The sequence below is a fragment of the Poecilia reticulata genome, chromosome 1, assembly GCF_904066995.2.
Source record: "Poecilia reticulata chromosome 1, P_reticulata-male-v2, whole genome shotgun sequence".
NCBI lineage: Eukaryota > Metazoa > Chordata > Actinopteri > Cyprinodontiformes > Poeciliidae > Poecilia > Poecilia reticulata.
Genome location: NC_088830.1, coordinates 7,243,098 through 7,258,930, shown reverse-complemented (window position 1 = coordinate 7,258,930; position 15,833 = coordinate 7,243,098). Strand labels below are relative to the sequence as shown.

At 38.8% G+C, this 15,833-nt stretch overlaps 1 long non-coding RNA gene across 2 annotated transcripts; it reads left to right on the top strand.

Moving 5' to 3' along the window:
• Positions 1-2,275: 2,275 nt before the first annotated feature.
• LOC145551891 (uncharacterized) lies at positions 2,276-4,507 on the top strand. 2 transcript variants are annotated; one of them, XR_014087854.1, is made up of 4 exons: positions 2,276-2,543; positions 3,643-3,788; positions 4,021-4,178; positions 4,324-4,507. It is a non-coding gene; the product is annotated as an uncharacterized LOC145551891 (long non-coding RNA). The 2 variants fall into 2 exon arrangements; XR_014087821.1 differs by having other exon boundaries at positions 3,643-4,178.
• Positions 4,508-15,833: the final 11,326 nt, after the last annotated feature.

The following is a 15,833-nucleotide window of genomic DNA, read 5'->3' as shown; positions in this document are numbered from 1 at the left end:
GCAGACACCTTTTAGTGTGTTTTGTTCGTTTGTTTTTTTAAGTAGGCAAAAATATGCTGAGAAAGTTGGAAAAATGTCCAACTTTTTTTTTTTCAGTGATTTTGGTTCAGTTCAACCTCATCGGTTCAGCACCAACACACCTCAAACGTCTCCTCAAGGATTTTTACATAGAAATTAGTTTCATAGATGCTGAAACAATTTTTTAAAAATTACTATATTTTATTTTGATATACCTTAACATGTTTATGTAGTCATGTTTAGGTCCAGTGTAATTCAGTTGAAGCCTCTTAAAGTTATTTGAAAACCCACACGTCCCTGTTAAAATGCCAGGTTTTAGTGATGGAAAAATTGAAGCCAAGATAGATAAATAATGTCAGAAGTATTTTTTGTTAAAAACAGAAATCCCCTCTATGGAAAAATCCTTAAAATTCCGATTGTATAATGTTAGCATGCACACTTTCCTCTAAACGGGGATGTGGTTGTGTTCATATTCAGACTCGTGTTAAACAGAACCAGCCATCATTTAAAGTGCCTCTGTCTTTATTTATAGTTCAGCAGTAGCTGTGGTCCACAATGACGATTAGACGGAGCTTATTGTCAAAAGGTATCAGTCAGGGGATGGAGAATTTTTTTTTTTAAAAAGGCACTAGATATACGATGGAACTCAGTGAAGATATCAACATCAATGTACGGAGATAAATAAAAAAACTAGCACAACATTGCAGAAAGAACACATTTGAAGTCTCCAAAATCACATCGTCTGTCTTCATTTAGTTGACATGTCAAATAAAACCCAAGAAGCATTTCACCTCCACATTTAAAAAGGAGTAGCAGTGGCTGCATCATGTGTTGGGACTGGTTTTCTTCAGCAGAAACCTGGACTTTAGTAAAATGGAGTTTAAATTGTTTCCTTAAATGCTTTGAGATGTTTTTGCAAAGAAAGACGATCAAATTAAATTCAGAATGTGGCATAGTGAAAGTTCTGTAAGAAATCAAAAAGCACTTCAACAAATTATAGATTTAAGGAAGTGTATGACAAACATTTCAGATAAAAAACAAACAAACTGGAATTATAAATAATACTTGGAGATTATTTTATATGACTATATGAAGATGTCATTAAATAATTGACGGTAACACTTTATTTGAAGGGGTGTGCATAAGGCTGACATGATGACACTGTCATAATCGTGACATAATACCCGTCATGAACATAAAGGAGTCTTTATGAATGTTTATGACAGTTGTCATGAAGTGTCATATGGTAAATAATGACACTTTTAATGCAAAGTTGCTCTAAAAGTTGCATTAAAAGTCCATTAAAAGTGCCAACTTTGCATGATTTTGTAAATTATGATAATTTATTGACAACTGTCAAACATTCATAAAGACTCCATGTTCATGACAGTGTCATGTCATGTTTATGACAGTGTCATGTCATGTTTATGACAGTGTCATGTCATGTTTATGACAGTGTCATGTCATGTTTATGACAGTGTCATGTCAGTCTTATGCACACGCCTTCAAATAAAGTGTTACCCACTTTTCTTTCTAATTCTAATAAAGACTTTCAAATTTCATATCATCATCATGTATGTTGCATTTAATCATTTAAGCCTGAATTCTCTGCTTTTGTACACAAGATGTTGTTACGCTCATAAAAACCTTTGAAGAACCTGCAGAAAACCTGAGTTTGATCAAAGTTTGGCTTTTTTGCAAGAAAAATATAAAAACATGATGGATTACTGCAAAGCATGTTGTTCTAAAATGTTGGTAAATTTGGGTTCTAAGCATTATGGAAAACATAGTTGCGAAGCTGTACTCCTTTTATTCCTGCAATGTTAAAAATAGAGCATGTGTTTACTCAAAAAACATTCAACTTGTACGACTAAATTCGTGCTAAAAGCAATTGAAAGCATGAGTGAAAAGGGGACAATGAGTTCTTGTAATCTGTTTGGATTATTGCTTGGACTTAGTGTGGGAGCTTTGCAAACAGAAGAAGAAGATTATTATCATTATTATTATTATTATTATTATTATTATTATTATTATTATTAGTGTCTCCAGAATAAAAAATTAATTTGGGCTTAATATATTAAGAGTTTTATTTTACTTTTTTTTTTGTGTCTGTTTTGTCTGCCTAAAAAACCAGAAGAAAAAACAGCATAAATAATATGCAAATAAGCATTCCTCAAATTATCCCCAGCTACACAGCAGAGTGGTGAATAGCCAGCTGATTCTTCTCTTTTTTTGTGATGTGACTGTGTTCATGTGCTTTGCAAAAGATTCTGGTCTTAGAAGTCAAACTCTGGATGTGAAGAGATGTATGGATAGCCCCTACTTTGCATGGGACTGATGGTATTATTAGACTGTCAACATAATTATGGTGTTCAGGAGATTTTCTTCAACAACTTGACGAGTCTTTGCCATCACACTTCCTCGTCCAGGTCTGTTCAACGGTAAAATGTGTGGCCTCTTTGAGTTTTCAGAAAACCACACATACACTAACTTTCCTGCGATGTCTTTTTTTCTGCCTTGCTCTGGTAAGTATTCATATCCGTTGCTTGTTAGTGTAGCTAAGTAAAAATGATTTATGGCACGGTTTCAGTGCCAAGTTAAGACTATTGCTCACCCCTCGGTTGCTACTTCCTTGACACAAAAGGATATATCTGTTCCTAAGCTAGCACTTAGAGATGCTAACCATTTTCTTGAATAAGTTTTCTTTAAAGAGACGAGTCGCTAGTGGCCATCCAGTGCTAACGCTTGTCTATCTAATGCTAGGCAAACCAACGAGTGACCGGCCTAAGTATGCTAGTCACTAGCGTCTCTAAAGATAACACAAGTGACTACGCTCTTCTCATTTGCTAGCGCCGGACATTAAGTTGCTAGGTTGTTCAGTTAGCGGTAATGGTTGCTCAGTTAGCGGTAATGGTTGCTCAGTTAGCGATGCTGGTTACTCAGTTAGCATACCAGCCCATCATTAATCATATAGCTGTGGAATGGATGCAGCTTCCTGCTAGCAGGAAGTAGCCACCTCCAGGTGCGCAACAGTCTCAATTTAGCGCTGAAATTGCGCCGTGCAGTGTGCCAAGCAGCTTGCTGTTTGTCGATGTTGCTTGTGCGTCACATTTACGAGAACACCAGAAATACAAACGTTCCATCTCTGGACTTTTGTTTGTAAAGAAATGCAATTTATTGTGTTAATATTTTTAGCGTGTTAAAATCTGTGCAAGTAATTAATCAAAATTAACTAATTCATTTAAGATCCAACAAAACTTCCGATTTAACAAGCTTTGTTTCCTTTCTACTTCTTTTTGAACGATATGAAAGGTTTGTATTTCTATGCTTTATTATTATATATATATATATTTTCTTTTGTCTTACACTATTTTGACATTTCACACATAAATAAAGTTTTAATTTAATTTAATTAAATTTCGAGTTCAGAGTCTTGGCGTTAAAGTCCAGGGCCCTAGTAAATATGGAATCCCAGTTTTCAAGCAGGAAGGACGCAGATGCACGTTCTCTCCTCTTAGGTTTTTATCTGGTTGGCATTAGCAGCGGCGCTCTGACCTGTTGCGTGGCAAATCATTACAGATGAGCTTGTTTTGAAACAAAGGACAAATCTGCTCTCATTTCCAGAGCAGAGGCAGACAGAGGGTGTTTTCCGGGAAGCTCCGATGTTTCGTTTTCAGGTCACGTTGTGACAAGTCGTCGCGGAAACCTGGGGGTCAAGGCAGATTCTTCCTCTTCTGTGGTTCAGAAAGACAGAGGAAAGAGGCATCTCGGTGGGGGTTATTTCTGGACTTCACACAAACATGTACTCATAAATACCTGCCTGTGTAAAATGCTGCCGTTGTAGAGCAATATTTATCTCTATAAGAATAAACTTTAAGGCTCGATTGCTGACGGTTTTCAAGGTTTTTCTTGTTTCGTGCAAACAAAAACACCATTAGAATAGAATTCACTGTAAAAGCGCAAGTGGCAAAGCAGTTAAATCTAATTAAAGCCTCATTGCAGTGTACAGACCGATAGGGCTGACTGAGAGGTCACTTGAGTCACCGACGGACTGAAGTAGGACCCCTTCTCCGCGGCGATGACCCCGCTGTACTCCTATGAGTGTCTGTATCAGGTTAACAGAGCTGCTCGCTGTCAGTGCTCCAACTTCGACATTCCCGGTATGTAACAGAGGAAGAAGATGTACCTCTAACACGTGTGTGTGTGTGTGTGTGTGTGTGTGCGTGTGTGTGTGTGTGTGTGTGTGCGTGTGTGAGTGAGTTCCCGCAGGTGGGATAATGTCAAACATTTTCTCACTTTTCACAGCTGTCCATGACACGGATACATGCAGGAGATGGACCGCAACAGTTTGTTTTTTTTTGCGCCATAACAACTTGATGCATAGAAAGAGATGAATCGTCATGCTGTTATGGAGGTAAATATGAAAATGTCTCCAAAGCAAACCTTCTCTGGTGAAAAACATCAGTACACGTTTTGTTTGTCGAATGATTTTACACTGCAAGTTTGTTTTTAGTTGACATTAAGGTCCCTCACAACAAAAACGTGTAACCTTTACAATTTTGAAGCAGCTATCATGTCGGAATTGTAAACTTAAATATATTTGGCACTAACGTGATGGACCACAAAGTGCATGTTTACAAATTAAAGAGTCACAAAGAGCCATTTTATAGCACGATCAAGTAACTATGTTAACTTCAGTTGTTACTAAAACGCCGTATATATCATATATGACTTATTTTATACAATACATATTTTTTAAAAGCGTAAGCGGTTAAATGAAAATGTTGCAAAGTGTGCCTTTTTTTTTATTCGCTTGATTCATCGTCAGAATAATAAGTAGAATAATTGATCACTAAAATAATCATTGTTAACGCAATGTGGAAAACGTAACCTGCAAATGAGTCTTGACACGCCATCTTGACCAATAAACATGGTGGAGGCAGCATTATGCTGTGGGAATGAGATCTGGCAGCTTTAATTCTAGCAAAATGTGGTTATCCAGATGGCACAGACAGATTTTTATTTAAAAAAAATAATAATAATAGTCTAGTAAAATACCCATCACTTCCCTTTCACACAATTACGCACTTCCCTATTGAACTATTAATTAAAATGTTAATTACAATTATTTTTAGTTATCGTTTTTGACTGTTTACCAAACCTGGGAGCTCAAATGAGAGCCATAGACTTATAAAAAGATCATATGGAAATGTAACATTATATTTCCAACAACGATGAATATTCATGCAGCCACTTGGTAAGAAAATATCTTTACTGCTACAACCTAGGATAAGTTCAGACAGCATCACTATGAGGTTATGTTATTAGAAGCCTTGGCAATAAACCTTTTATCTATTGTTTTTTTGTTAAAAAAAAAAAAAACTTAATGCCAAACTTTGTTCATCTAGAGAGAATACTTGGTTTGGTTTGTTGTGCCTGCTTGTTTGCAGAAATTTCCTATTTTATCACATCCCCTAAAACAGTGCATCTCAACCCTGGTCCTCAGCGCCTTCCTGCTCTGCATGTCTTAGATGTGCCTCTATTCCAGAACAGCTGATTCAAATAATTGCATGACCATAAAGTACTGCTGAAGCCTGTTAATCACCCAGAGATACAATTCAGGTGTGTGGCAGAAGGGAAACACCTAAAACATGCAGGACAGGGGGAGTTGAGGAGCAGGTTGAGAAACACTGCCCTAAAAGGACGTGGAGATAAAATGTTGCTACAGCGAGAACCAAACTAATCTAATTTCTGAAAATTTGTGGAATTTAGATTCCAAAAGACTCTGAAGTTCATAAACCTGCAAGCATGTCAGGTTTCAAACAGAGGCAGTTAAGTTAATCAGTTTGCAAATTGAAAATTAAGTATTGAAATCCTTTATCCATCTGTGTCGTGGTCATTCATCATTCAGCATTCAGTTTCTATGCACCACAAATTTGGAACAAACTTCCAGAAAACTGTAAAACAGCTGAAACACTGGGTGCCTTTAAATCTCTACTTAAAACCCACATGTTTAGAGTTGCTTATGGCTAAATTAGGATTAGAGTGCAGGTTTTGATGTCTTCAATATTTTTATCTTTACTTTTTATCTATTTATTAATTTCTTTTTATTCCTCTAATGATGTAAAAGTGGCGAGTGACTGAGGGTCATTGTGTGCACAGAAAAACCCTTTAAATTCTAGACTCTAACAGGTAAAAATAGTGAACAAAAATCCATGTAGGACGTCGAAGTCCTAGCGCAAAAATTCGCGTGACAGGTGGGCGGAGCCTGGTGCTGCAAGGTTGGAGATCTTGTCCTGTTAGGCGACGGGGCCTGATAATACCAGTGTTAAACGGACGGCGGAGTCCGGCAACTACAGGCGCTTAAATTCCGTAACAAAAATATGTTTTTATCTTTTTTACTCTTTTTTTTTCAAAATTTTTCTCTTTCTTACTGTTTATTCAATGTCACATGCTGTTTTTATTTTTTTATTTTTTCTTTAATTATGTAAAGCACCTTGCTAATTATGTAAATGCCTTGCTGCTGAAATGTGCTATACAAATCAAATTTTATTGATTGATTGATTCACGGCTGCACAGAGGCGCAGTTGGTAGAGCTGTTGCCTTGCAGCAAGAAGGTTCTGGGTTCGATTCCCGCCCCTGGTCTTTCTGCATGGAGTTTGCATGTTCTCCATGTGCATGCGTGGGTTTTCTCCGGGTACTCCGGTTTCCTCCCACAGTCCAAAAACATGACTGTCAGGTTAATTGGCCTCTCCAAATTGCCCCTAGGTGTGAGTGTGTGTGTGCATGGTTGTGTGTCCTGTGTGTCTCTGTGTTGCCCTGCGACAGACTGGCGACCTATCCAGGGTGTATCCCGCCTCTCACCCGGAGCGTTAGCTGGAGATAGGCACCAGCACCCCTCCCGACCCCACTGAGGGACAAGGGTGTAAGAAAATGGATGGATGGATGGTTGATTCACCGAATCCTTCCCAGCATTCTCGGATGAGTTGGAGTGTTGATGTACTACCTGTCTAATATCCTGATCCAGTTCGCGGTGTGACTTTCTCCCCCTCTCTGTGTTAGCCAGCTACCTGCTGCAGGATGAGGCAAAGTTCAAACTCGGGCCACAGACTTAACCCACAACCTCGGCAACCTGCTTTGATTTCGTCTTGCCTAGATAATCTCAAATGTCCAGTGCCAAACGTTTCGGCAAATACCGCCATGGTGGATCCGTTTCAGTTGACCCGCCCAGGTCAAAGTTGTACAACAGAACATAGACAAAGACGAGAACTTCATCTGGAGTGATGTTCTGTGGACAGATGGGAGTCAAATCGGATTTTTTTTATTGGACATCACCACAGAGCTCCCATCATGTAAATTTATTTTCGTTTTGCGCAATTTTATAGTTAATGGAAACATGACTACTGACTCAAGACATATAGTGAATCCATAAAAAAACAACTGAGGATTAAGATCAAGATGTTGACATTAAGATGTTGTTGACCTGAAAAAGCCGGTACCTGGAAGAAACCCTTCAAATATCTACCTGCAGATAGACTGTATTTACTTCAAGCAATGAGGACAAAACTAGCAATTACTAGGTGCAGGTATCTCCTAACTTTGACCTCAGCGAGAAGGCCTTTTGTTTGTATCTCATTTATTCGGTGACAATGTTGATCTTTTATAAGTGAAATTAGAATCACTTTCTTGATTCTTTTCAAGAATCACTTAAAGAATCAAGTGATTCTTTTAGATTTTTCCTCAATGGAAAACTATGGAAGATTGGGATCGATGAAAAAAAATTACTTTAATCTTAGAATATTAAAGTCAACATTTTGAGAAAAAAAAAATCTGAATTTTATTTTTGAGTGGTAAAAACTATTAATGTACCTTAATTTTTTTTTTATACAGCTCATACATGAAGAATGACAATTTTCAAGCTGTTTGTAAAAAATGTTTGGTAATCACACATTTTTATTATTCTCTTTAAAATCTATTGGCAGGGCCAATACATTATATATACAACAACAGAAAAACAAATAAATAAAAAATTAAAATCTATTCTCCCATGAAGCTGTATGAACTTTGATGAAAGAACTATTTCCATTCCTGGCTTGTAATGAGCGTTCCCATTAGGGTGTTCCTAATGAGTGTAAATATACAGAGAGATCCCAAAACTCACAGGTCCCGTATCTGATCTGCACCATGTTCAAGTCCTAAAAAAAAGAAATCAAATGAGAATATTTACATCTTAACTCTGTCACCTAATCTGGCCAGCAGAGTAAACTGATGAACAGCTCATAAATGGAGACAAAACGTGGAAGGAACAATGAAGCCAGAAATGTGTGTGTGTGTGTGTGTGTGTGTGTGTGTGTGAGAGAGAGAGAGTCACTGGGGCTATTATTTTCATCTGAAGGCATGATTCAGATTTTACTCACTAATAGTCCTTTTTTTTTTTTTGGCCTTCGGATTGTATTCTAATCTAATTCCAGCGTAGGGAAGTTTGTGTTTGCGTTGCCTGGGTCATGTGAATCACTTCGCAGTTTTTTTCTCAAAGAAGGCTTTGATGGGATGGAAAGTGAACAAGGGACCACCGACTCAAGGGAAGGTACCACAGGGCGGAGAAGATGGTGAGAAGCCGATAGCAGAGGAAAAGAGGGGAGGTCAGAAATACGGCTGTATTGTGTGTTTTCCCAACATTAGCAGTGGAGGAAGTGGAACAGGGCAGCTAAATATACAAACAGCACAATGAGGCAACCGAGTGTGGTGGTCAGGACTGCCCTCTGTTCACTGCGGAAGACCTAATGTTTGTGATATGGATCCTTAAAATTAGCACGAGACATTTGCCTGGTTCAGTTCACTGGCTTAAGGTTTTATCTCACTCCAGACCTTGCGATCGGTTGCCCGACGCTAATTCGAATCCAAGAAAAATGGACTCGACACACCCAGCACATTCATTGCATTGTCCACAGCTCAGAGCTGGGAGTAACAGACGCTGGAGGGAAACCCAGGCTTTCCTCTCCCCAGTGAAACTCTCCAACTCTTTCTGCGAGATCCTTAGAAGATTCCAGAAGAGACCCAGTGGAAACCACATGTTCACATACAATAGTGATTTGCGAAGAAACAATAATGATATCTATCGCGATAGACGTGTGATCAAGGTCGATAGAGAAGACGTCCGATCAAATTTTGATCATATCACTAAACTCTGATCCGCAACTGCACGATATTCTGAGGAATCTAGGAGGAGGAAAGGTTTTAGCCGCTCAACCTTCCCTGGCCGAGCTGAAAAAGGTTTGTTTCATCAACTAACTTGCCCAGTCTTTGGCTACCTAGCAATGACTTGTAGTGTACCTACATCTGTGTCCAACAAAAAACTGCTTAAAAATGAAAACAATCGGCGTGGAGTGAAAGCAGAGAATGAATACGACAGCTCAAGAGGAAACTGGATAAGGCCACATCAACGTTTTTTGGATATTTGGATATGAAATGCTCATCTCAAGACAAGTTTTTCAGCCATGTTGCTGAGCCCCAGCATACGATGTATAAAAACATTTTATATATTACTGTCTGAAACAGATTAGAGAAACAAGTCTTCTAACTGAGCAATGACCCTAAGCATACTACCAGTTTGGTTACAAAATGCCTCAAGGACAAAAACGTCAATGTTGGAGTGGCCATCACAAAACTGCCATTTCAGTTCCATTGAACATTTCCTGGGCAAAGCTGAAAAAGTGTATGTGGACCTGACTCCTCAGTTTTGTCCAGTGGAATGGCATGAAATTTCAGCAAACTTTTCCAAGAAGCTCGTGAAGGGAAAACCCTAAATGTCCGACAGAAGTTCAAACTTCTGAGTCCAAAGAAGGTTAAGAACAAATTTGTTACATTTATTTTCAATCATGAAGTCTAAAGACAGCGATTCATCAAACATGTGTACTAAGATAAAAATAGAAGTGTTCAACAAAGACAGGCTAATGTGAAAACAAACTACAAACCTAAACTGCACACCACAAAAAAAGACATACCAGAAACACGTCAGTCGGAGCTAAAGGATAATAATGCAGATGTTAATCTGCAGATGAGCTGAGAGCATGTATATAGAAAGAAGTAAGTGATGCATAGCAGGTGCACAAATGGAGCGCTGAGCCACCGTCCACACCCAAAACACACACACATTCATACGTCACAGACATACAAATGTGCATTCAGAAACCCAAATAATACAAGAATGTTCCGTGGTACTTTTAGTAACCACTTCAAAAACCAAATAAAACAAAACCAAAAACAAGATGGTATGTCAGAAATGTGTCCTTATTACTCTGGTAATGTCAAAATGAGTTTTTGTGCTGAAAATATGAACATATTAAACGGAAACATCTTTCCTTCTGTTGACTCTTGTAAGCACGACTACACGTGTCCGACAAAAAAAATCAATAACTGCATACAGTTGTTTGTACTCGCATTAAACATTAATACAAAACATTTTGAAGGAAGGTCACTGAGTAACAATAGCTTAATACAAATTAAAAAAATTGTAATTTTGGAAAAAGTTCAGTAGTTTTTGTCACAATTTTTAAAAAGGAAAACTCAGTTCTCACACAGAGTGATGTTAAGTCATTATTTCTCGTATTTTTGATGATTATGGCTAACAGATAATAAAAACCCAAAATTCTGTGTCTTAGATATATGTCTTACATATTGGAATTTCGTGGCGTCACATTGTAATCAGCAAATTAAATCTAAACACCTGCAAAGGTTTCTGAGCCTCCAGCCGGTCTGTCGTTATGGGTCACTATAGGCGACACAGTCATGAGGAAGACCGCTGATTTTACAGATGTTCATAATACGGTCATGGACGTCCTTCACAATGAGGCCACAAAGGGTCATTGCTAAAGAAGTTGGTTGTTCACAGTATCCACGTGTACTCACTGATATTTGAGAAGGAAAGGTGTGCCAGCAACAAGGTTGGTCTCCGTTTTGAGAGAGTTGTCGAGCAAAATTCATTCAAGAATTCAGTGGAGCTTCACAATGAGTGGACAGAGTCAGAGCATCAAGAGCCACACAGACAAACCCTACGCATGGCTGCAGATGTCTCATACCTCATATCAAGTCACTCCTAAATCAGAACATCAGGAGACTCTTGCCTAGGTTTTTTTTTTTTTTGACTCTTGCCTAGGTGTAGAAAAAGAACCACACCATGCCATCTGCTGGTGTTGGTCCACTTTGTTTTCTGAAGTCCGCAGACAATGCAGCTGTCAGCAGGACTTTCCACCTGCCCACCCTGCCCAAGGTACAAGAACCTGGTTCGGTTGCCATGGCGTTACTGTGCTTGATTGACCAGCAAACTTCCCTGACCTTTTACCCCATTGAAAACCTTTGGAGCATTGTCTAAAAGAAGAGGAGAAACAAACCAACGTTGGCTCCTAACAACAAACCACAGGCCTCCGTGCCACTCCGCGTTGATGCAGCGATTCATGGAAAAGCAGCTCCTGACAGCCTGACATTTCTGTTCAAAACATCCAGTTTTCATAGATTTGATGGGAGATTCTAATTTTCTGGAACACAAAATTCTGGGTTTTCATTATCTGTAAACCATTACCATCAAAATAACTGAATCACACATTTTCTGTCCGCTCAACTTTTATTCTTAAAGTGAACGAAGAAGTATTGCTGTCCGTCGAGTTGTTTTTGCTGGTTGCCGTCACCTAAGATTATTTGTGTATTTCATTTTATTTTGCTTATTTTACTGTTTTTTAGAGCTTTTTGTTTAAAAATAGAAAAACATAAGAAAAAGTTAAGTTATCAAAATTAAAAGAAATAAAGGCTTGAAAGATTTCTGAGTACTGAATTTGAATTTATGACCATTTTGCTTTTTCACTTGTAGTACTTTATACTACAAGTCAATAAATTGCAACAGAAATTCCATGTTACATGTTCAAATCCAGCGTAAAACAAGTCAATTAGAGTCAGTCTAACATGAATGTGTTTGCCTTTGTAGTCCTGGTTTTGAACAATTGAAGGTAGATCAAGAGATTGTCTGTTCAAACACGGCTTTCACCGAAAAACCGTTTGTGGTCAAAACGGCATTAGACAACAAACACTTTACGTAGGCCGTCTTTTGAACTCGACTTGTCCCATTGTGCCAATAAGTGTTTTGATACCAAACCGTGTCGGAGTGTGCCAATCACAACTCGACCTCAACCCCCTCCCGCGCTCCCACACCCAGCAGATCGCTGGAAGGACAATTACACACGCCACTTCAAAGTGTCTCTTATTTAAACAGTCGTCATGCAAGCAGTCTTTATCGGATGGCGATACAAGGCAGAGCACATGAAGACTCGTGAAATCCAAAATTAAACCGAGACATGCCTTCAACAATCCCGCAAGTGAACATTTATTGGATGAAAGTTGGGACAACCCAGTACAGCAAAAACAAGCAAAAGAAAGAGAAGAAAAGAATCCAGTCATTGACCAGTTGAAGCGCAGGCAAAATATTTATGGCCGAAAGGATTGGTTACTAAGCCTTCAGCAACTCCCAGAGCAAGAGTTGTCAAAATTATATGAGTATGTTAAAGCACAACAGTATTGGCAATTGAATTCGAGGTCTGTGGGCCAGATCTGACCCGCCGGAGCTTTTAATGTGGCCCTCTGGACTCTAAATTACATCATTAAGTCACTCCAGGTTTTTTCACAAATCTGGAAAATTCACACAAAATCAACAGATCCCCACACTTTTTCTGACTTTACTGACATTTTTTCCTCAAAACTGGCCAAAAACATTTGGTCTAATTGACTACTGCCTCAAGCTTATTATGATGTGTGTCCAATACAGCCATTAATTAAAAGTCACATTAAACAACAACAAACATTAGCACAAATATCTTAAAATGTTCTTACAAATATTTCTAAATTAGCTCCAAAAAAAAAATCACAAAATCCTGCATGGACTGATCAGTGTGAAAAGATGTTTAATATTTAATTTTAAGAAACACCTATTGAATTCTGAAACAGCTATTTATTGATATTTTTGCAACTTAATGGGTTTTATTAATACGTTCTGGCACAACCGGCCCTTTAAGAACATTCAGATTTTTGAAATGGCCCAAAATAAAAGTGAATTTGCCCAAAATCATGTGTCTCTTCCACAAGTGATCTACTGTGATTTGGAATAGAAATGGATAATGATAGTGATTCTTGCTTTCCTTTACAGAAATGTACTGTAAACTGTGATCAAACTTGACTGATTGCTCACTTGTTGCAACAATGTTGCATCAATGGTTACACAAAAACAGTTTTAGTTGAGTGAGTGGTGATTTTGAAGAGAATATAAACTATTTGATGTATGATACGGTGTGGAGTCAGCTAAGAAAAGGTGAAACTGTTCCATGTTTTCATTCAGAAGTTCATACGGGATTAACTGAAGAATAACGAGTTATTACGATAGTTTGTCTAAACAAACTCATCTGAAGGCCAACAGTGGAAGGCTGTGTTGACTCAGCTGCACCAACTCTTCTGTAACAGAAGTAATCCAGCCACAAGTACTAGAATCGGATGATTAATAAGCTTTTCACGAATCTGTAGTGATTTCATAATGTCTGCGGTGATTGAAAATGTCTGTTTATACGAGTCTGACAACAATTAGGGGAATTGTGAACTTAAAAATGCTTAAAATCAACGCTGCGGCAGGAAGAAGTCGTAATAAAACAAGATGGGGTCGAGGATAGACTGAGCAGGATGGTGTGTTGAATCGTCTCCCTGGGAGGACAGGAAACCCAAGACGGGTGATGCAGTACGAACTGACCAATCCAGGACTGTAGCTCCAGATTGAGCGTTGCTCATCAGCTGTGGCTCAAACTCTGCTAACAAAGATAAGGAGCTTGGTACATGAGAAACCTCCTGTCCACTTCCACAGGAAGAGAACACTGGATGGCAGCTTTTTTCCACACAAGACATTTTCAAGATCCTGTCTGATCTGACTTGGCTATGGAAGTCATTTCCGTCTCCTTCAGGGATCAGGGGAAAGACAGGTTAACTTAAATTGATTTATTTTTATTATTTGGATGTTTTGTGCTGCTGAATTAAGCTGTACTCACCCTTGCAACGCCTTAGTAACGAGAGAAGGAAGCATATACAATTTTAGAGAAGTTGTGGACCTTCGATTATTAAAGCTCACTTTTACTCTTAATGTTCTTCAAAGGTAAAATTGCCTTGGTGCACGTTTCATTAACTTACAGGCAGTATTTAACAATTCCTTTGAGCCCAGAGTTGGTAAAGCAACAACCCTGGGGCTCCATGCGAGTCACTAAATAATTCCTGGATCAAGTAGCTAAATATGAGAAGATTGTCTGCTAGTGGGTGTGATCTGGGAATCCTGGGTGTGATCTGGGAATCCTGGTTGAATTAGTCAGTGTAATCATTAGATGTGGCTATGTGGGTGGGTCTATAAACCAGCTAAAATAGAATTTCTCCAATCCCGATTAGGCTAATATTCTCCTGGTTTAGGAATCTCAGTCAGAACTGAATGGAGAGCTGGCTATGTCTTAGCCTCTCAGAGAGGGCAGTAAGGTGGGACGGGTTAGCATGTCAGACTAAGAGTGAAAACTAATGCATGTTTATCATTTTGAACACTTTTTAACCCTATCAGACCAAAGCGAGCGTCAGCGATCCAGCCAAATTTTGCAGTACCGTAATTCCCCCACACTTTGTGCTATCTGGAAAACTCCAACGGTTTCTGAAAGGGGAGACGTTTCCAGCCAATGTCGGGTTATTACGGTAATTTCAACGTTGACTTTTGCTGTTACACAAAGTTGCAGGCAACATGATTGCCTTTATCAATCATTAGTTAACATCTCCGCTTGATGGGCTTCCATGGTCTCTGTGTGCAGTTGAGTTCATCAGGATGTTGACGCGGTTGGACCTTCTGTGTGTGGTCGGACATACTTCAGGTCAGATTAACATCACGTTGGTGCCCAGTAACCTGGTAACATGTTAACATCCTGGATTTAATAGAGGCTGTACTTTTCACCTTTATATTGGTGTGTATTGACTGTTTCTGAAGTCAACATATCCAGTAACCTGCATACAGAATGATCTCAGCTCTTATTGTGCATGGATGGGTTATTGATATTAAGGTATGTCAAGCTTTTAAACATAAATCTAAAATAGTACTTTTCTAATGTTATCTTAAAACTCTGCATCACATGCAAAAAAAAAAGTCCAGGGAAACGGGCCACGTTAAGAGAACCTGTCCGTCCGTCTGTCCTCCTTCCTTTTTAGGTCGGAGATGCTCACAGAAACACATCCACAGACGTTTTGATCCGAGAGGCGGTTTTGATCCGTGCAGGGGAATTCCCTGCTATATTGCTGTTGGAGGCTCCTCTTCCTCTACCTTCCAATAAAGAAAGAAATGCATTTCATTTTTTTCCTTCATCCAACTCTTCTGAAGCTTCTTAAGGTTTGCCCTTTAGCGATGGAAGCTTTACACGCTCCACTCCTGCTTTCTTTTCTTTTTCTTCTCCTTCTTTTCCTCGTCTTGAAGCTAATCTCAATCTGCTTGTTGTTCCTGGCCCTCTGATCCTCACGCAGAGAGGCCGCCAATAGTTTCCATAGGTCATGGTGTCCTACTTCAAATGACTGCCTTTAAGTAGTTCAGAAAACCTTCGCCGTGCTGATGAATGGCGCTCTCATAGAAACAGAGTCACTGAGAAAGTTTCTTGGTCCTTTCAAACATTCCTTTCATGCAAAAGGTCAGATTGGATCGTCACAGTTTGAAATCCCAACTTCTGGATGTGTTTTTTTATTGTATTACGCATTAATAAAGAAGTTCAACATTAAAC